The sequence below is a fragment of the Saimiri boliviensis genome, chromosome 12 (assembly GCF_048565385.1).
Source record: "Saimiri boliviensis isolate mSaiBol1 chromosome 12, mSaiBol1.pri, whole genome shotgun sequence".
Classification (NCBI taxonomy): Eukaryota; Metazoa; Chordata; class Mammalia; order Primates; family Cebidae; genus Saimiri; species Saimiri boliviensis.
Window position 1 is genome coordinate 25,007,641 of NC_133460.1, and position 21,647 is coordinate 25,029,287.

Here is a 21,647-nt window from a genome sequence, read left to right on the forward strand (position 1 = left end):
CATTAACTACTTTGTTGAATGATATGCATTTCAACTCAGAGAAATGCAAAATATACTTAACCTTGTTCTTTATCTGTAGTATCTTGAAAAGTTGCTTTTCAAAGGTATATAGTTTTCTAGTTCATTACCCATCCTAGCAACTAAACCTCTGAACAGCTAAAAAATAAAAAAAATATATCAGCTTATCTTTAATTACGTTACATTGTTTAGAGAACTATTTTCGTCATTTGAAACTAACTCTGCTTTGCTTTTAAGGGTCTTTCTCCCAAAAGTTCTTCATTGAAGAACAATTGATGGGGAATGAAAGAGGTGAAGTCACTTTTATCAATCTATCTATGAAACATCTGAATCCAGAATGTGACCAAATATCTTCATTTTGAAGCCTCCTGAATAAGACAGGAAAAGATAAACTGCCTAGGTAGGTGTATGATTTGATTAATCAGTAAAAAGATTACCCAAAACCAGTAATTCCAAGTATCGCTTTGTTTGATGACTTGATTTTTATTTCCTAGGACAACACAGGTAGTGTTAGATAAGTCACCCACTGGTCTTTAAATTGTTTCATATCATTTACTGTTTATTATTGTCTACCACAACTCTTTGTTCATCTCACTTTTGGCAAGCATATTCTTTTATTTCCCAAAACGTGATGTGAAAAGCTTTAAATCTACAGAAAAGCTAAAAGAATAGTACAATGAATACCTGTGTGTCCTTCACCTAGATGCATCAACTGTTATATTTGCCCCATTTGCTTTTTCCTTCTCCGATACACATATTCTGATGCATAAAACTAACTGTAATTCTATCATTATCATCTAATATACAGACAATATTCAACTTTCCCAGCTGTCCAAACACACCTTATAGTTGCTATGTTTTCTGACATGTTCCATCAAGGTATCCATATTACACCAGCTGTCTCTTTAGTTTTTTTTTTTTAATCTAAAATAGTCCTCCCACATTTTTGTTTTTATTTATTTATTTATTTAATTTTTGCTAAACCCCACCCCAGCCACATTTTTCCATTTTTAATGATAAAGAACTTCTAAAGTCAGGGATTCAAAGTTCAAATTTTCTCTAAGAAATTTTTAGTACTACCTTGAATTTGACAAAATAATTTTTTCAGTTATTATCAAAGTTTTCTTGGTAAAACAAGCAAGCCTTGGGACTGAGTTACATTTGGGATGACAACTCTCAGTGGATTTGTGTGGGAGGCCATTGAGGCCAGAAGTACACTCACTGAGTGACTATCTCCCAAAAAGTAACCATTTCATCTCCACCACTTTCGGGAAAATAGGCAGTCTCCTCTAAGTTCAGTAAGACCCCTCAGTCACACTGCTAATAGATGAAAAGATCTTTGCTCTCAGGGAACAGACATCTACACACCTTGTAATAATCCCGGAGTGTATTACAAATCAGTTGAGCACATCTTTCACAATTAGCAAGCATGACTCTGCTTAGAAGTTCTAATTACATACACAACTAGTAATACATATAAGCACTATACCTTAATCAGCCTAAGCCCTAACTCAAAACCAAAGCCCTGAGGCAAAAGATGTCCTTGTGACCAGGCATGGTGGCTCACACCTGTAATTCCAGCACTTTGGGAGGCCGAGGTGGGCAGATCACAGGTCAAGAGATCAAGACCATCCTAAAATGGTGAAATCCCATCTCTACTAAAAATACAAAAAAATTAGCTGGGCATGGTGGCACATGCCTGCAGGGAGGCTGAGGCAGGAGAATCACTTGAACCAGGAGGCAGAGGTTGCAGTGAGACAAGATTGTGCCACTTGCTCCAGTCTGAGCAACAGAGCGAGACTTCATCTCAAAAAAAAAAAAAAAAAAAAAAAAAAAAAATGGCCAGGCACAGTGGCTCAAGCCTGTAATCGCAGCACTTTGGGAGGCCGAGGTGGGTGGATCACGAGGTCAAGAGGTCGAGACCATCCTGGTCAACATGGTGAAACCCCGTCTCTACTAAAAATACAAAAAATTAGCTGGGCGTGGTGGCGCATGCCTGTAATCCCAGCTACTCAGGAGGCTGAGGCAGGAGAATTGCCTGAATCCAGGAGGCGGAGGTTGCGGTGAGCCGAGATCGCGCCATTGCACTCCAGCCTGGGTAACAGGAGCGAAGCTCTGTCTCAAAAAAAAAAAAAAAAAAAAAAAAAAGTCCTGTAACTCTACCACTGTTTATGTATTACCTGAACAGTGTAGATCCAACAGCAATCCCCTGCTCTGATTTTAAAAAACAAAAAAACAGACTTGCGAAATGTGGTAAATTGATTTCTTAAGAAGCAAAAATGAAAAACACACAAATTCAGCATTAGGATGACTGGATGAAAAGGCTGACAGCTCATTCCCTATGCAAAAGTGGTATGGAAGACAGATATAAAACATTTCAAGCCAGGTGTGATGGCTTGCTCCCATAACCCCAACACTTGGCCTCCCGAGTGAGCTATAATTGCACCACCACCACTGTACCTCAACTTGGCAACAGAATGTCTCCCCTGTCTCTCAAAAACACAAAACAGGCCGGGTGCGGTGGCTCACACCTGTAATCCCAGCACTTAGGAGGCTGAGGCGGGTGGATCACAAGGTCAGGAGTTCAAGATCAGGTTGGCCAACATGGGGAAACCCCATCTCTACTAAAAATACAAAAAATTAGCTGGGTGTGGTGGCATGTGTCTGTAATTCCAGCTCCTTAGGAGGCTGAGGCAGGAGAATCACTTGAACTCAGGAGCCAGAGGTGCAGTGAGCCGAGATCCTGCCACTGCAGTTCAGTCTGGGCGACAGGGTGAGACTCCATTTCAGAAAAACACACACACACTAACACACACACACGCACACAAAACAAAACTATTACAAATGGGATCTAATTCAACTTAAGAGCTTTTTTAAAAATTATTTAAGACCTTTATTAACAGGTGCTTGCAGTTTGTTGACTTTTCTGAAAAAATCAAGTTGTAAACTTTTATTACAAATTAAAAATGATGTTCTTAAAAATCTCAACTTGACCAGATATGAAACAATTTAAAAACCTTTACAGGCTTATTGAAAAAAAACCAGGCTTTTTAAAAAAATACGTTTGTTATTACCAAAAAGAGACATCTTTAGGTAAAAATAATAAAAACCCTATGCTGCATAGATAATGCAGATAGTTCTATTTATCCGGTCAGTAGGCAAAAGCAAGCACTTAAGGTCTTCAGCTCCAATCTTTTGTTCATTTCTTATTGCTGGAATTTCTTATTTCTTCTTGTTGGATGACTAAACCAGATAATGGTAGAGATGGTAAGCCAGCATTTACTCAGCCCCGCCCTGCTCAGCCTCGGGAGCGGATGAATTCTCAGCTGGTAGATCGGCTGCTTTTGTCTCTTTGCCATCTTGTGGTTTAGGGTTTTCTGGGCGTCTGCCTTGGTTGCGGTGGGACCGACGTTGAGGTGGCTGCTGACCTTGGGTCTCATCTCCTTGATTTTCTTTATCCTCTTCATCACCGTCCTCTCTAGGCTGTCTTTGGCGAGGAGGGCCCCTGCGAATCGTGGTCTATATCCCCGATACACATTCTGCCTCACTTGTTCTCCCGCACACTGGTTGTCAGCACCCTCCATCACTTCTCCCTGCACAGGAGGGTTGGAATATTGTGGTCAACGCCCATAGGGTCTCCGCATTTAGTAAGGTGGGAACCTTCGCCTGCGGTAGGGCCAGCGTTGTTGGGCCTGGCCTTGGGGAGCACTCTCTGATACCTCGTTCTTTTGCTGGTAATTGCATGGAGGACCCCTACGATGTGGATAGCCTCTATAATGGTTACAGTCTGCTGCATGTTTACTGCCTTGAACTGGAACGCCACCAGAACCTGTAACATTTGCTGCCTCCACACCCTTTTCTCCTTCAACAACACCAAACTCCACAGTCTCTCCATCTCCCACACTGCAAAGGTACTTCCTCGGGTTATTCTTCTTTAGGGCAGTCTGGTGTACAAATACATCTTCCTTGGTGTCATTCCTGTTGATGAAACCATATCTGTTCCTTACATTGAACCATTTTACTGTTTCCAAAACCTTCGTTGTGATGACCTTCTTTTTTTTTTATTGCATTTTAGGTTTTGGGGTACATGTGAAGAACATGCAAGACTGTTGCATAGGTACACACGTGGCAGTGTGATTTGCTGCCTTCCTCCCCCTCACCTATATCTGGCATTTCTCCCCATGCCATCCCCCTGCAAGTCCCTACCCCCCACTGTCTCTCCCATTTCCCTCCAACAGACCCCAGTGTGTAGTGCTCCCCTCCCTGTGTCCATGTGTTCTCATTGTTCAACACCCGCCTATGAGTGAGAACATGTGGTGTTTGATTTTCTGCTCCTGTGTCAGTTTGCTGAAAATGATCTTCAATAAAATACTGGCAAGCCAATTGCAACAGCACATCAAAAAGCTTTTCCACCGTGATCAAGTAGGATTCATCCCAGGGATGCAAGGCTGGTTCAACATAGGCAAGTCCATTAACGTAATTGACCACATAAACAGAACCAAAGACAAAAACCACGATTATCTCAATTGATGCAGAGAAGGCCTTTGACAAAATTCAACAGCACTTTATGCTAAAAAACCTCAATAAACTAGGTATTGATGGAACGTATCTCAAAATAATAAAAGCTATTTATGACAAACCAACAGCCAATATCATACTGAATGGGCAAAAACTGGAAGCATTCCCTTTGAAATCTGGCACTAGACAAAGATGCCCTCTCTCACCACTCCTATTCAATATAGTACTGGAAGTTCTAGCCAGAGCAATCAGGCAAGAAAAAGAAATAAAGGGTCTTCAAATAGGAAAGGAGGAAGTCACATTGTCTCTATTTGCAGATGACATGATTGTATATCTAGAAGACCCCATCATCTCAGCCCAAAGTCTCCTGAAACTGATAAGCAACTCCAGCAAAGTCTCAGGATACAAAATCAATGTGCAAAAATCACAAGCATTCCTATACACCAATAACAGACTTAAAGAGAGCCAAATCAAGAAGGAACTGCCATTCACAATTGCTACAAAGAGAATAAAATACCTAGGAATACAACTAACAAGGAACGTAAAGGACCTCTTCAAGGAGAACTACAAGCCACTGCTCAACGATAAGAGAGGACACAAACAGATGGAGAAACATTCTATGTTCATGGTTAGGAAGAATCAATATCGTGAAAATGGCCATCCTGCCCAAAGTAATCTACAGATTCAACGCTATCCCCATCAAGCTACCAATGACCTTCTTCACAGGACTGGAAAAAAACACCTTAAACTTCATATGGAACCAAAAGAGAGCCCGCATAGCCAAGTCAATTCTAAGCAGAAAGAACAAAGTAGGAGGAATCACACTACTGGACTTCAAACTATACTACAAGGCTACAGTAATCAAAATAGCATGGTACTGGTACCAAAACAGAGATATAGACCAGTGATGACTTTTTCGTCCCTGCCGGCAGGCGCCGCCAATGTGAGGCCGCCTGGGCCACCGCGCTGCCCGTAGTGCTGGGCTTGGTGTTGGTGGCGCTGAGGACGGGGGCGGCAGGGGAGGTGGGGAGCAGCAGGCAGGTGGATCTCGGCCTAGCTGCTCATGGTTGAGGTGATGATGACTGGGGCCGGCTGTGGCAGCTACGGCTCCTCCCAGGATGTGATGGTAACTAGACCGGTGGTGGTGGGGGGGCTGCTCAGGGCTTTCTGGGGTCCGCTCTCCGCTCCTGATCGAACTCACTTAAGAGCTTTTGTACAGCAAAAGAAACTATCATTAGAGTGAACCAGAAACCAACAGAATAGGAAAAAAAATTTTTCAATATACCCATCTGACAAAGGACTAATAACCAGAATCTACAAAGACCTTAAACAAATCTACAAGAAAAAAGCAAACAACCCCATCAAAAAGCGGGTGAAGGGTATGAACAGACACTTCTCAAAAGAAGACATTTACGCAGCCAACAAACATATGAAAAAAAGCTTATCATCACTTTTTAAGGTCTTTGCAGAAATGCAAATCAAAACCACACTGAGATACCATCTCATGCCAGTTAGAATGGTGATCATTAAAAAAGAGGAGACAACAGATACTGGAGAGGATGTGGAGAAACAGGAACACTTTTACACGATTGGTGGGAATGTAAATGAGTTCAACCATTGTGGAAGACAGTGTGGCTATTTCTCAAGGATCTAGAAATAAAAATACCAATTGACCCAGCAATCCCATTACTGAGTATATACCCAAAGGATTATAAAATATTCTGTTATAAAGACACAAGCACACATATGTTTACTGTAGCACTGTTTACAATAGCAAAGACTTGGAACCAACCCAAATGCCCATCAATGATAGATTGGATAAAGAAAATATGGCACATATACACAATGGAATACTATGTAGCCATAAAAAAAGGATGAGTTCATGTCCTTTGCAGGGACATGGATGAATCTGGAAACCATCATTCTCAGCAAACTGACACAAGAACAGAAAACCAAACACCACAGGTTCTCACTCATAAGTGGGTGCTGAACAATGAGAACACATGGACACAGGGAGGGTAACATCACATACTGGGGCCTGTTGGGGGGTAAGGAGGCTAGAGGAGGAATAGCAGGGGATAGTGGGAATTGGGAAGGAGTAACATTAGGAAAAATACCTAATGTAGATGACGGGAGGATGGAAGCAGCAAACCACCATGGCATATGTATACCTATGTAACAAACCTGCATGATCTGCACATGTACCCCTGAATGTAAAGTATAAAAAAACAAAAACTATTTGATACACAAATGAATGAAAAAAATATGTGTGTGCAGTCTATTTCTATTCATGTGCAAGTATTTTTTTAGAGGAAACCAAACAATATGGAAAAAAATATATAGTCAGGTGACCACGAATAAGGCATTTATCTTGGGGCTGTTTTATTCACATGTAAAATAAGGAAGTCATCTTAATAACAACACATATAAAAAGCCGTTAACAACTATTACAGAATACTAGGACTCTAATATTATTTATTGAAATCTCTGCATTAAAAAATAAATTTGGGGCCCAGTATGGTGGCTCACATCTGTAATCCCAACACTTTGGAAAGCCAAGGTGGGAGGATGGCTTGAGGACAGGAATTTGAGGCCAGCCTTGGCAACAGACCAAGATGTTATCTCTACAAAATGAAAAATTTATCTAGGTGTGATGGTATATGCCTACAGTCCTAGCTACTCAGGAAGCTGAGGTGGGAGGATCACTTGAGCCCAGGAGTTCAAAGCTGCAGTGAGCTATGATCACGGCCCTACACTCCAGCCTGTGAGACAGAGTGAGACTCAGTCTCCAAATTAAATAAATAAAAGCAAAGAGTGAAAACTAAATAAATATATTTGAGTGGTTTTCTTATTTTCTTTTTTGTGTGTGTGTGTCGGAGTTTCGCTTTTGTTACTCAGGCTGCAGTGCAATGGCGTGATCTCAGCTCACCGCAACCCCTGCCTCCTGGGTTCAGGCAATTCTCCTGCCTCAGCCTCCTGAGTAGCTGGGATTACAGGCACACGCCACCATGCCCAGCTAATTTTTTGTATTTTTAGTAGAGACAGGGTTTCACCATGTTGACCACGATGGTCTCGATCTCTTGACCTCGTGATTCACCCGCCTCAGCCTCCCAAAGTGCTGGGATTACAGGCTTGAGCCACCGCGCCCGGCCCGGTTTTCTTATTTTCAACAGTTACCGACAGTATCGGAAAAATTATCTGCCACCTAGTTGTCCAGTTCACACAGGACAGCTACAAGAGAGTAGTAACAACCAAGAAATCATAATCATCAAGTCCTACAGTGATACCTAGACAGGTGTATTCATACACCACCTTGACTCAATTTATATGCAACACACTGAAACCAACTGCAAATGCTTCACTTACCACATAACCAGACAAGACTCTTGGTTTTACCTAGATTATGTGAACTCTTAACTAGCAAACTCTCACTAGACCAACATCCACAGAGGTCAGCTACTGCTATTCTGTGCATTCCTTCTGTCTCTAAACTCTGAATAAACAGCAAACCATTACCAGTTCCCAAATTTTATGTGAGAATTGGCTGAGATAGGTAAGCTGCTAATATATAAAATAGCTGGAACAGCCGGGTGCGGTGGCTCAAGCCTGTAATCCCAGTACTTTGGGAGGCCGAGGCGGATGGATCACAAGGTCGAGAGATCGAGACCAACCTGGTCAACGTGGTGAAACCCCGTCTCTACTAAAAATACAAAAACTTAGCTGGGCATGGTGGCGCGTGCCTATGATCCCAGCTACTCAGGAGGCTGAGGCAAGAAAATTGCCTGAACCCAGGAGGCGGAGGTTGCGGTGAGCCGAGATCGCGCCATTGCACTCCAGCCTGGGTAACAAGAGCGAAACTCCGTCTCAAAAAAAAAAAAAAAAAAAAATAGCTGGAACTGATAATGTTGGTTTTTTACTAACATTTAAAATTGCAGGACCTAGGGCCAGGTGCGGTGGCTCAAGCCTGTAATCTCAGCACTTTGGGAGGTCGAGGTGGGTGGATCACGAGGTCAAGAGATCGAGACCATCCTGGTCAACATGGTGAAACCCCGTCTCTACTAAAAATACAAAAAAGTAGCTGGGCATGGTGGCGCTTGCCTGTAATCCCAGCTATTCAGGAGGCTGAGGCAGGAGAATTGCTTGAACCTGGGAGGCGGAGGTTGCGGTGAGCCGAGATCACGCCATTGCACTCCAGCCTGGGTAACAAGAGCGAAACTCCGTCTCAAAAAAAAAAAAAAAAAAATTGCAGGACCTCAAAGCTGCACATACTTTTATCTGCATTTAAGCTTCAAAATCTACATATGCAAAAGAAAATATAGCAGTTCAAATTGGTCAACTTGAATTTAATGTTTCATAATAACATGCTCTTTTTTAATCTCTAGAAGACCATCACAACTCCTCTTTATTCTCAGAGAAAACAAGCCCACAAGGCAGAAAATGACCATTTAGTAAATAACTCATCTTTGGTTCTTAAATGTTAAGCATGCTACAACTTTCTATACATGCTTGAGCCAACTAGGAGATACTCCCAAGGGATTTCAGTGATAGCTTTGATTACCAAATAGGAAAAACATGCTTGGAAGCAGAAGTGAAAGAATCACTCCAGGGACCAAGGACAGATAAACCGGTAATGAAGAAATTCTGGTTTCCAAGTATGAGAATACTAATCTCTTAAGGCACTTGCAGGTAAGGTAGATGGATGGTTCAAGAAGCCACAGAGGCTGGGCGCGGTGGCTCAAGCCTGTAATCCAGCACTTTGGGAGGCCGAGGCGGGTGGATCACAAAGTCAAGAGATCGAGACCATCCTGGTCAACATGGTGAAACCCCGTCTCTACTAAAAACACAAAAAATTAGCTGGGCATGGTGGCGCGTGCCTGTAATCCCAGCTACTCAGGAAGCTGAGGCAGGAGAATTGCCTGAACCCAGGAAGTGGAGGTTGCGGTGAGCCAAGATCGCGTCATTGCACTCCAGCCTGGGTAACAAGAGCGAAACTCTGTCTCAAAAAAAAAAAAAAAAAGAAGCCACAGAAATAATCTCAAAGATGGTGATGCCTAACCAGACAGTAATCTGCAACAGGTTTATTTTAAAGATGCATATTCATCTCTTCATGTACACATACTTCTATATAAAAGCTAGAAATGGTCTAAAAGACAGTAACCAGAATGCTGAGAGACTCAAATAATAGTATGTGAGATAAGGGATTTTTATCCTGTAGAGTAAGACTGGCAGTTCCTAGAAGCAAAAAGTAAAATTGTCAGTAAGAGAAGTCTATAGAGAGTTTGTTCTTATACTGGATCTCAAATCTCTGGTAGCCAAAAAAACCCCACAAAATAACTGCCTTCGGAAGTAGTGGGTTAGCATCAGGGGAGATGCCCTAACAGTGCCCTAAAAACAAACTGGCCATGATAATATAGGGTAAGTTCAAGCATTAAACTGGGAGTTTGCTTACATGGCTCTGGAGAGACTGTAACGTTAAAACTCAAGTTTTCTCCGGGTTCCTTATATTAGGTTTTTATTATTTAAAAGGGAAGAATTCATCTAATAGAGAAAAGAGAATAATTTTTTTTTTTTTTTTTTTGAGACGTAGTTTCACTCTTATTGACCAGGCTGGAGTGTAATGGCACGACCTTGGCTCACCGCAATCTCCGCCTCCCAGGTTCAAGTGATTAGAAAGAGATTAATTTTTTTTTTTTTTGAGATAGAGTTTCGCTCTTGTTACCCAGGCTGGAGTGCAATGGCGCGATCTCGGCTCACCGCAACCTCCGCCTCCTGGGTTCAGGCAATTCTCCTGCCTCAGCCTCCTGAGTAGCTGGGATTACAGGCACGCGCCACCATGCCCAGCTAATTTTTTGTATTTTTAGTAGAGATGGTGTTTCACCATGTTGACCAGGATGGTCTCGATCTCTTGACCTCGTGATCCACCCACCTCGGCCTCCCAAAGTGCTGGGATTACAGGCTTGAGCCACCGTGCCCGGCCGAGATTAATGTTTAAGAAGTAAAAGTGTGGTGATTCTGCCTAAAAATATTGTTATCACTTGAACACTGTGAGGTCATTTTTTCAAAAGATGTTAGGTACAAGTGAATACAATATGATCTGTCAACACTCATGTATTTTTGGAGCAAATATAAAATGTGTTTACATGATCATCATCCTGATGCTGCATGGTAAAATCCTCCTTTTGACCTCAGTGGCAGGACAATAGGCCAAAAATAGGAGTTTGTAAATATGTAAAAGAAAATACCACTTTTATTTTCTATGTAGCTTAAATGTAAGTTGATCAATGAATTACCTTTTTGCTTTCAGGAATCACTTTTCAGGAATCCTGCGATATAGACCAGATCTTTCAAGATTTCATTTTCAAGGAATACAGGGCAGAAAGTTGAAAAATGTATTTTTTTGAACAACCTTGCAACTTGGGTGCCAGACATGTAGAAGAATTCCTGATAATTTATGCAGACACTCCACCCTTAAGGAGGGGGAGAACAACTCCCCAGTCTTTAAAGGTGGGCTATGCATAGTGACTTCCTTCCGAAGAATACAGTACAAAAGGGGAGAAAAAGAGTAACTTTACAGTGGAAAACCTGACAGTCACTATCTCAGCCAGGTGGTCAAGAATATATCATGTTGATAAGAGTGTACTCGATTTGTTGTGATGAAATAGTATATTGTATCTGTAGACTTCCTTCTCAAAACCTATAAGCTAGTCTAGTCATGAGAAAAACATCAGACAATTCCCAGTAGAAGGACATTCTATGAAATACTTGATCAGTACTCTTCAAAACTGTCAAGGTAATCTAAAACAAAGAAAGTCTGAGAAACTGTCACAACCAAGAGGAGCCTAAGGAGATAAAACAACAAAATGTAATATATTACATCCTAGAGATGAGATCCTGGAACACAAAAGCAGGGAAATCTGAATAAAGTGTGGACTTTAATGATAATATATTGATACTAGTTCACTAACTGTGATGAATGTAGCATATTATTTTAAGATGTTAATAATATGAGAAACTGGAAGCTCAGTTCAAGATGGCTAAGTAGAAACAGCTAGTGTGTGCCTCTTCCGCAGAAAGCTCCAAAACAGTGAGGAGATATTCACCCTTCAAACAGGTCACCTAAACAGAACACTGGAATTCAACTGAAGAGCAGCAGGAAGCACGGAACACAAAGGAGAAGGAAACAAGGCAGGTGCTCAGCCAGGATTGCTCAGAGATGGAAGAAGCTTCTAGATGCTGGGAAAGGATAGATGATGAGAGACTCCCAGGGCTCCACATTCCCACCATGGAAAGCTAGCTGTGGGAGACTCCCCTGACCCTCGCGGGGCCTCATAGGTATCCAGCCTAACAGAGTGAGTTGCCTGGAGAATGACAGAGGCATTGCTCAAACTCAGATGGAGCCCACAGGCTTCTGAGTCCTGAGCAGCTGCTGCTACCAACCACCAAGCCAGGAAGGAAGAGAGGAGGCCAGGCACTTTTACATAACCTAAGAACAGTGATGCCACCGCCACTGCTGCTCCAGGCTGCTGTGGTCTGAGGTGTAAGCAAACCACATTCCCCACAACTGCCTGCCTCCCTGACAGCTGTCTACCTAGCTGCTCCCACTGAGAGGGGCCTACTCTTCCTGGTAGCAGACCCACAACACAGGATTGCTTGAAGTTAGCAGTTTGAGACCAGCCTGGGCAACACAGTGAGGCCCCATCTCTGCAAAAAATTTTAAAAATTAGCCAGGTATGGTGGTACATGCCTGTAGTACCAGTGATTCTAGAGGCTGAAGCAGGAGGATCACTTGAGCCCAGGTCAAGGCTACAATGAACTGTGATTGCATAACTGCACTTCAGCCTGGGTGAAAAAGTAAGACCCAGTCTCTTTTCAATTAAAAAAAAAGGATCAAGCATCAACCCTTCTGTGGCCACCTCAGCTTGCTCTTCCCTGCAGGCACCACTTATTGGCCCGGTGGTCCAACTGGACAACCCAATACAAAGTTTGCTGTCATAAGCATATAGCATAGAAATAAGTATATCAAAACTTCTGCCACCCCAGTTCTGCAAGAGAACATGAGCCTGCTCATACCCAGTACATTGCTACTATAACTGGCATTTGAGAAAGTCACCACACTAAGGCTATCTATAACCAAGGAAATGTTTTACCACCTGAAAGTACACAAAACCAAAGTCAGAAAACCCTCCACAACGTAAATTATAGTCCTATCCTCAAGACAGGGAATCCTGTCCAAATGAAAGTAATTTCTTTCTTTCTTTCTTTCTTTTTTTGAGAGGGATTCTTGCTTTGTTTCCAGGCTGAAGTGCCTCCTGAGTTCAAGTGATTCCCCTGCCTCAGCCTCCCAAGTAGCTGGGACTACAGGTGCATGCCACCATGCCCAGCTAATTTTTTGTATTTTAGTAGAGATGTGGTTTCACCATGTTGGCCAGGATGGTCTTGATCTCTGACCTCGTCATCTGTCCACCTCAGCCTCCCAAAGTGCTGGGATTACAGGTGTGAGCCACTGCACCTGGCAGTAATTTCAAATACAAGAAAAACATAGTTTATTCAGATGAGAAGAAACTGAATAATTCTGGACGTATTAAAAAAAGTGTTAACACCCACAAAGGATCACATTACCTCTAGTAATGGAGCCTAACCAAAATGAGATCTTTGTAACACCTGATAAATAACTCAAAATAATTGATTTTGAAGAAGTTCAATAATCTCCAACAGAAAACTGAAATCTAAGACCAAAAAAAAAAAAAAAAAAAAAACTTTTCATGAAAATTTAGCAAAGCAATAGATTTTTCTTTAAAAGAAAAAGTGGAACTCCTGAAAATGAAAATTTTATGGAGGAAATTATGAAATACAGTTGAAAGCTTTAAAAATAAACTGGACCAGGCAAAAGAAACTCAGAGAGTGCAGACAGGTCTTGCAAATTACCAAAGTCAGAACAAATTAAAGAAATTAAGAATTTTTAAAAATGAAGAAAGCCTTCAGAAAGTATGAGATTAAATAAAACATAAAAACCTATGATTGCTAGGTATTCCTGAGGGAGAAGAAAAAAATAAAAAGTTTTGAAAACCTATTTGAGGATATAACTTAACTGAGAGAAAACTTTCCTAGTCTTCCTACAGATTTAGACAATAAGTTACAAAAGGTTAAGAGAACTCCAGGTAGACGCACTGCAAGATGGACTTCACCAAGATATCATCAAACTATCTAAAGTCAGTGTGAAGGGAAAAATCCTTAAAAAAGTATCTAATCACCTATAAAGAGAATTGCATCAGACTTATAGTGGACTTCTTAGCAGAAACTTTGCAAGCCAGAAGAGACTGGGGTACGATTTTCAGACTTCTTAAAGAAACAGTTAACCACAAATTTTATAACCTGCTAGAATAAACTTAATAAATAAAGGAGAAATAAATGTTTTTCCCACACAAGCAAACACTAAGGAAATTTGTTATCATTAGACCAGATCTGCAAGAAATGCTCAAGGGAGTTCTAAACATGGAAATGAAAAGGTTTGATACTTGCCATCATAAAGCACACAAAAGCATAAAACTCATAGGTCTTTAAAAACAATTAATGCATGAGACTATAAAGCAAGTAGATCAAAGTATGACAGAAACAACACTTTACATATCAGTGTTAAATGTAAATGGATTAAATGCTCCATTTAAAAGATACAGATCGGGGCACAGTGGCTCACCTCTGTAATCCAAGCACGTTGGGAGACCAAGGGGGAAGATAATCTGAGACCAGAAGCTGAAGACCAGTTTGGACGACACAGTGACAAAAATTTTTTTAATTAGCTGGGCACTGTGGCACACCTGTAGTGACAGCTACATGGGAGACTGAGGCAGAAGGATTGCTTGAGCTCACGAGTTTGAAGATGTACTGGATTCCCTACAGCCTGAGCAACAGAGCAAGATCATGTCTCTCTTTTTTGTTGTTGTTTTTTTTTGAAACAGAGTCTTGCTCTGTCACCCACGCTGGAATACAGTGCTGCAATCTCAGCTCAGTGAAACATCCACTTCCCGGGTTCAAGCGATTCTTCTGCCTCAGAGTCCCAAGTAGCTAGGACGCACATCTAATTTTTCTATTTTTAGTAGAGATGGGTTTTCACCATGTTGGCCAGGCTGGTCTTGAACTCCTGACCTCGTGATCTGTCCACCTCAGTCTCCCAAAGTGCTGGGATTACAGGCATGAGCCACCATGCCTGGCCCAAGATCTTGTCTCAAAAAAAATATATAGAGAGATAGATAGATTCACTACATGGATTTTAAAGTCATAATTCAATCATATGTTACTTATTTTAAAAACTTCATCTAATTTGTAAAGATACTTACACACTCAAGGTAAAGGGGTGAAAAAATATATTCCACACAAAAAGAAACCAAGCAAGCAGGAGTAGCTATAGTTAGATCAAATAAAACAGATAACATAAATCAACAACAGTAAAAAAAGATAAAAGTAGTAATTATACAATGATAAGCAGATCAATTCAACAAGATAACAATCATATGTATGTATACATCCAACACCAGAGAACCTGGATTCACAAAGCAAATACTACTAGACCTAAGAGACAGAAAGCAATTCAGTAATAATGGGAGATGTAGGATATTTGTCCCCTCCAAATCTCATGTTGAAAGGTGATACCCTATGTTGAAGGTAGGGGCTAGTGGGAGGTGTTTTGGTCATGGGGGCAGATCCCTCATGAATGGCTTGGTGCCATCCCTGTAGTAATGAATGAGTTCTCGCTCTATTAGTTTACACAAAAGCTGGTTGTTTAAAAGAGCCTGGTGCTTCCTCCCTCTCTCACGTTCCTTCTATTGTCAAGTGACATGCTGGCTCCTCTTTGTCTTCCACCATGAGTAAAAGCTTCCTGAGGCTTCACCAGATCAGATGCTGGTGCTATGCTTCCTGTACAGTCTGCAGAAGGTGAGCCAAATAAACATCTCTTCTATAAATAAGAGATGTTATCCTTCATAGTCAATTGGGGACTTCAACATCCCACTGACAGCACTAGACAGATCACTGGGACAGAAAATCAACAACAACAACAAAAAGCCACTGGATCTAAATTGGAGTCTAGAACAAATAGACCTAATGGACATTTATACAGTAAGCTACCCAACAATCACAGAATATACAATCTTCTTATCAGCATGTGGAACATTCTCTAAGACAGACCTTATCTCAAGGCGTAAAGTAATACATTTTTTAATACATTTTTAAAAAACTGAAATCAAGTGTCTTCTCAGATTACATTGGAAAAACCTAAAATCAGTCCCAAGAAGGACTCTCAAATCTATACAAATACATGGAAATTAACCTGCTCTTGGATGATTTTGGGGTCAGTGATGAAATTAAGATGAAAATTTAAAAATTTTTTAAACAAATGAAAGTAGATACACAACATACCAAAACCTCTGGAATACATCAAAAGCTTATAGTGTTGAATGTAAATGGATTCAAGAAAGAAAAGTTTATAGTGTTAAGTGCCTAAACCGAAAAAAAACCCAGAAAGACCACAAATTAACCTGACATAGCACCTTAAGGAACTAGAAAAACAAGAACAAACCAAACTCAAAGCTAGCAGAAGAAAAGAAATAATGAAGAGCAGAACTAAATAAAATTCAGATCACAAAACACAAACAAAAGAAAAAAAGTTGCTTCACTGAAAAGATAAACAAAATTGACAGACCACTAACTACACTAACCAAGAAAGACAATTCATATAAGCACAATCAGAAATTAAAAAGACATTACGAATGATACAACAGAAATACAAAATATCATCAGAGTCTACTATGAACATCTCTACACTCACAAACTAGAAAACCTAGATGAAATGGGTAAATTCCTAAAAACATACCACCTCTCAAGAATGAACCAAGAAGAAAGAGAAAGCCTAAAGAGACCAACAACCAGTATTAAGACTTGACCAGTAATAAAAATTTAAAAAATCTCCCAACAACAAAAAAGTCCAGGACCAGATGAATTCATAGCCAAATTCTACCAGGCATACAAAGAATAGGTACCAATCCCATTGACACTGTTCCCCACAGTTGAAAAAAAAATCCTCTCTTCTAACTTATTCTATGAAGCCAGTGTCATCCTAACACCAAATCCAATAAAGGACATACAAGAACAGAAACACAATCAATCAATACCTAATGAACACAGATGCAAAAACACTCAAGAAAACACTAGTAAACCAAATCCAACAGCATATCAAAAAAGGTAATACAACACAATCAAGTGGGTTATATTCCAGGGATACAAGTGTGGTTTAACATTCAAAAATTAATAAATATGATCTGCCACATAAACAGGACTAAAAACAAAACCATTATTATCTCAATAGATACAGAAAAAGCATTTGATAAAATTCAGCATTCTTTCATGATAAAAACCTCTCAACAACCTGATGTAGTAGGAACATAACCTCAAAATAATAGAAGCCTATACAAGAATCCCACAGCCAACATCATACTGAATGGGGAATGGTTGAAAGCATTCCCCCTAAGAACTGGAACAGACAAGAATCCCCAGTCTCACACTCTTATTCAAGACAGTACCAAAAGTCCTAGGGCCAGAGCAGTTAAGGCAAGAACAAGAAAGAAAACACATCTAAATTGTAAAAGAGGAAGTTAAACTACACCTCTGTTTGCTGATGATATCATTTTATGCCTGGAAAATCCTAAGACTCCTCCAAAACAATCCTAAATTTGATAAATTAATTCAGTAGTTTCAGGACACAAAAATCAATCTACAAAAATGAGTAGCATTTCTCTTGTTTAGTTGGGGTTTTTTTGTCTGCTTTTGAAACAGGGTCTCACTCTGTCACCCAGGCTGGAGTGCACTGGCATGGTCACAGCTCACTATATCCTCAACCTCTTGGGCTCCAGTGATCCTCCCACCTCAACATCCCAAGTTGCTGGGACTACAGTGCTACCAGACCCAACTAATTTTTGCATTTTTTTTGTTCAGAGGAGGAATCAGTAGCATTTCTATACAATAATAATAATCAAACTAAGAACTAAACCAAGAAGTGAATCCCATTTACAACAGCTACCAAAAAAAAAAAAAAAACCAACCTAGGAATATACTCAACCAAGGATGTGAAAGATCTCTATAAGAAAAACTACAAAATACTGATGAAAGAAACATAGATGACAAACAAATGGAAAAACATCCCATGATCATGGATTAAAGAATCAGCATCATTAAAATGACCATACTATCCCCAAAAGAAATCTGCAGATTCAATGCAATTCGTATAAAAATACTAACATCGTTTTTCATGAAATTAGAAAAAACAATCCTAAAATACATATGGAATCAAAAAAGAGCCTGAATGGCCAAAGCAATGGTAAGCAAAAAGAACTCTTGAGACATCACATTACTTGACTTCAAATTGTACTACAAGGCTATAATAACCTAAACTGCTGTAAAAACAGAAACACAGATCAATGAAATAGACTACAGAGCTCAAAATTAAAGACACATGCCTAGAGCCAAATGATCTTCAACAAAGTCAACAAAGACATACACTAGGGGAAAAACACCCTATTCTATACATGGTACTTGGGAGATCTGGATAACCATACACAGAAGAATGACACTGGACCCATATCTCTCACCACATACAAAAATCATCTCAAGATGGTTGAAGACTTAAATGTAAGTCCTGAACCATAAAGATTCTAGAAGAAACTCTAGGAAAAACTCTTTCTTTTTGACGTGTCTAGAACCTCAAAAGGAAAAACAAGAAAAATGAAAATAGACAAATGAGAATTAAAATAAAAAGCTTCTACACAGCAAACAAATAATCAGCAGAGAAAACAGACAATCTACAGAACAGGAGAAAATAATTGCAAACTATGCATCTTACAAAAGACTAATTTGTAGATTCTACAAGGAACCCAACTCTTAATAAGAAAAAAATAACCCTATTAAAAAACGGGCAAAGGACACGAACATACATTTTGCAAAAGATGACATACAAATGGCCAAAAAACATTTAAAAAGTTCAACTTCACTAATCACCAGGGAAATGCAAATTAAAGCAATGAGATACCATTTCACACCAGTCAAAATGGCTATTATTAAAGTGTCAAAAACCTTAATAACAGATGTTAGCAAGGATGCAGATAAAAGGGAATGCTCATACACTGTTGTTGGGAGTGTAAAAATAGTACGGCTTCTATGGAAAACGTATAGAGACTTCTCAAAGAACTAACAAATACCATTTGATCCAGTGATCCCACTACTGAGGATCTATCCAAAGGGAAGGAAATCATTATATCGAAAAGACACCTGCCCTCAAATATTTACTGGAGGACTACTCACAACAGCAAAGATATAAAATCAATCTAAGTGCCCATCAACGGATGACTAGATAAAGTAATTCACACCATGTAATACTACTCAGCTATTAAAAAAAGAATGAATTCATGTTTTTTGCAGCAACATGGATAGAACTGGAGGTAACTATCTTATGGGAAATAACTCAGAGCAAGTCAAATATCGAGTATTCACACTTACATTTGGGGGCTGAAAAATATGTACACAGGGGCATATAGAGTGGAATAATAGACTCTAGAGACTCAGAAAGGTGGGAGGACGGGAGTGGGTAAGGGAGGAGAAACTACTCATGGGTGCTTATGGACACTATTCAGGTGGTATTTACCACTATGCAATATACCTGTGTTTAACACTGCACTTGTACTAAATCTATAAGTAACAACAATACAAGAAACTGGGTAACTGGTATATGAAAATACTCCATCCTAGCTTAACAATTCTTTTGTAAATCTAAAACTAGACTAAAATAAACTCTTTTTTTTTTTTTTTTTTGAGACAGAGTTTTGCTCTTGTTGCCCAGGCTGGAATGCAATGGCACAGTCTTGGCTCACTGCAACTTCCACCTCCCAGGTTCAAGTGATTCTCCTGCCTCAGCCTCCCCAGTAGCTGGGATGGATTACAGGCATGCACACCATGCCCAGCTAATTTTGTATTTTTAGTGGAGGTGGGGTTTCTCCATGTTGGCCAGGCTTGTCTCAAACTCCTGACCTCAGGTGACCCGCCCACCTTGGCCTCCCAAAATGCTGGGATTACAGTCACGAGACACCACGCCCAGCCTAAAATAAACTTTTATAAAAATGAAACCAGGCTAGGTACAGTGGCTCACACTTGCAGTCCCAGCAATTTGGGAGGCCAAGGTGGGAGGAATGCTTGAACCCAGGAGTTTTGAGACCAGCCTGGAAAATACCAAGACCCTGACTCTATAAAAAGAAAGAAAAACTTATCCAGGTGTGGTCTATACTCCTAGCTACTCAGGAGGTTGATGCAGGAGGATCATTTCAGCCCAGGAGTTTGTGGCCGTGGTGTGCTCTGATCACGCCACTGCACGCTAGCTTGGGTGACAGAGCAAGATCTGTAATCAAAAATAAATAAAAAATAGTAACAAAAATAAAAATAAAACTGAAGATATCAAGTGAGGGAAAAAAGCAAACTCAGAATAGTCATACATGGTAGGAATGACAGAAAAGGGCATTAAGACTGTCATTATTGTATTTCATAGAGTCGGAAAGTTGAATAGGGACATGGGAGATATAAAAACCAAACCAAATGTCCAGCAATAAAAACATATCTGAGATTAAAAAAAAAATACACTAGATGGAATTACTGGCAGATTAGAAATTGAAAAAGAAAATGTTAACAAACTTACAAACAAAGTAATTGGAATATCCAAAATAAAATGCAGAAAGAAAAAAATAACCTTAAAAATTAAAAGTGCAGCAGTGGATAACTTTAAGCCAGTCAATGTGTATAAAGGAGTCCCCAAAGAAAGAATGGGGGGACAGAAAAATTATCTGAAGAATAGCCAAAAAACTCCAAATTCTACAAAAACTGTAAACCCACTGATCAACAAAGCACAATTTCAAAATACAAGAAATAAATAAAAAATATTTTCTAAATAAAGCTGAAAGAAGTCACTGTCAGCCAACTCACATTATAAGAAATGCTAAAGGAAGTCTTTTAGACCAAAAAAAAAAAAAAAAGATGATAGATGGAAATACACCAGAAATGGTAACTACCTGAGTACACAGATCTTGATTATTATTTAAAAGAAAAGTATTTAAAGTATTTTTTTAAATACTATATTCTGGAGTTTAAAATTTATTAAAAGACAATAAAACAAGCCAGAAGGAAAGAAATGAAAGTATACTATTGTAAGTTTCTCATATTGGTATTTGAAATATAATAAATCATCTTGACAGCAACATGACCCCATATCACTGAAACTGAATTCATATTCATTCATATTCATATTCATTAACTGCACTGACTACTGTATAAAAGTCATTAACCCTCTGTAGAAGATTACAGACATGGGCTTCAGTGAGGGTGTGTTAACAGATTAGACTAAGGTAACAAACGGATTTGAGTCTAGGTAAAATAAAAGGGTTTGCTCTTCTCCTGGAATTCAGAAGAATAATATCTTCCAAGCACAGGAGGATCAGAAATCATAGTAAAAGATTTTGGGTTGAACCTGTGCCAGGAAAACTGCATAAATAAAAATGGGCTCCACTGGACAAAAATTTACCTTTCATATCAATCCTGATGCCACATTTGAGACCCTAGAAACATAATCACCATTTTCATCCTGTGCCATTGCTGCTGAAGCTCTCATGGGGCCCCACAAGTTCCTGGTTCAACTGCTCTTCCACTCTGTCACCTATTCTGGGCTCCATGACACTCTGAACTGTCAGGCTGCCACTGGATACTCAAAGTATCCCCACACTAAGGTGAGACAGAATAGTTTCTCTTTCTTTCCAATACCAATCAAAATCCCAATTCTATAATTGATAAATGCCGTTTAGACCTTAAAAATCCCGTTAAATAGATTCAATAAGGCTTTGTTAAATATCCACCTACAGTAAACCTGCAGTGAGAGTGTATATCAGAAAGAATCGTCCTTCCTGGCCTACCTGTTGTACATTTTCCTTTCTCTATTCCAAAAGAGTTTGTATAGCTTCCTCATATACACACGGCACTGGACTAGATGTTTATGTTTCCCAAAAAACTTTTATGCTGGAACTCTAATCGGT

General features: G+C 39.8%; 1 protein-coding gene and 1 pseudogene across 5 annotated transcripts in view; both read right to left on the reverse strand.

The window, feature by feature from the left end:
• Positions 1-21,647, reverse strand: part of MARCHF8 (membrane associated ring-CH-type finger 8) — a 123,546-nt gene that overhangs the window by 59,597 nt on the left and 42,302 nt on the right. The gene's annotated exons all lie outside the window — the stretch shown is intronic.
• On the reverse strand, positions 1,870-21,229 carry LOC120367386 (Y-box-binding protein 1-like; annotated as a pseudogene).